General features: G+C 43.7%; 1 long non-coding RNA gene across 1 annotated transcript; it reads right to left on the bottom strand.

Annotated features, from left to right (window-relative positions):
- Positions 1-6: 6 nt before the first annotated feature.
- Positions 7-1,044, bottom strand: LOC107735924 (uncharacterized). The gene is made up of 3 exons (XR_001639546.1): positions 917-1,044; positions 214-347; positions 7-141 (listed from the first exon to the last, which is right to left on the bottom strand). It is a non-coding gene; the product is annotated as an uncharacterized LOC107735924 (long non-coding RNA).
- Positions 1,045-1,062: the final 18 nt, after the last annotated feature.

Genomic DNA, 1,062 nt, shown 5'->3' with positions numbered 1-1,062 from the left:
GATTCCAGGGCCTTCCTGATGATTTGGAAAATGTTGGACGGGGCGCATTTCAACTCGTAAATTTCGGCAATCCCACCGGTGAAATCCTCAAAACCTTCTGTGGTGGAACCTCCAGACAGAGCTTCATAACATCCATTCACTCTGAATGAGAGAACAGTGTCACTCAGTGGGAAAGTGTGCAAAAAGAGAGACACAATATATTATATGACTCACTTAGCATAGGCCTTCTCCAGCAGGGCGCTCCAGAACTCTGAGCCTGTGGCGGAATGAACAAACAGCAGTTCTCCATCTCGAGTGGCCAATCGATCATCCACCACCACATCCACCCATTCCCCAAACTGCCACAACTGCAACCATCAAAACAAATTCACTTAAATTAGGGAGGACTCAGCAGATGAGACTTAAAATACAACCTCATAACACACGATTGTACAGCATCAAGAGTCAAAGCACAGTCTGATACACCTGCTACATCTGAAAAGCCTGTTATGATCTGGAAATGCTTAAATAACTGAACTCAGTGGCATAGCAAGATGTTGAATTTAAAAATACAGTAAGGCTGAGCACATAGAGGAACTGAGCAGAGACGCACTTCCTCTGGGATCAATGCTGTCCGTCTATTGAGTCAGTTTGACTTCCTGTCCTGACAAAAACATTCCACCATCACAACCCATAAAATCAAGTCAATGTGAGTCTCTGTTAAAAAGTGATAACATTTATTTGACATCTATCTGTCTAACTTCCTAGAAACCAGCTAGAATTATTCTGGCAACCCCCAAGCAACCTCCCAGAACAACCTCCTAGCAAGGCTTCATTCCTTAAAACTTTATCTCTCTGCAAACACCCCAATTATTCAACATTTTTCTCTTCACAAGCTGTCCAAGTGCAACATAACTTTCATATCTACTTTGTTTACCTGAAAGTGGAAAATTCCAGCATAGTCTTGCCCAAAGCCCTGGTTGGATGGAACGACACGAGCCAAAACGTCTTCATTGAGGGTTAGGGAAGCAATGGCCGCTAGGAGCCAGCAATCACCTGCAGAAAGGAAACTCTTGTGGTTGT

Source organism: Sinocyclocheilus rhinocerous, unplaced genomic scaffold, assembly GCF_001515625.1.
Source record: "Sinocyclocheilus rhinocerous isolate Xijiao unplaced genomic scaffold, SAMN03320098_v1.1 C36375609, whole genome shotgun sequence".
In the NCBI taxonomy this organism is placed as follows: domain Eukaryota; kingdom Metazoa; phylum Chordata; class Actinopteri; order Cypriniformes; family Cyprinidae; genus Sinocyclocheilus; species Sinocyclocheilus rhinocerous.
This window is presented reverse-complemented; position numbering and strand designations above follow the sequence as displayed.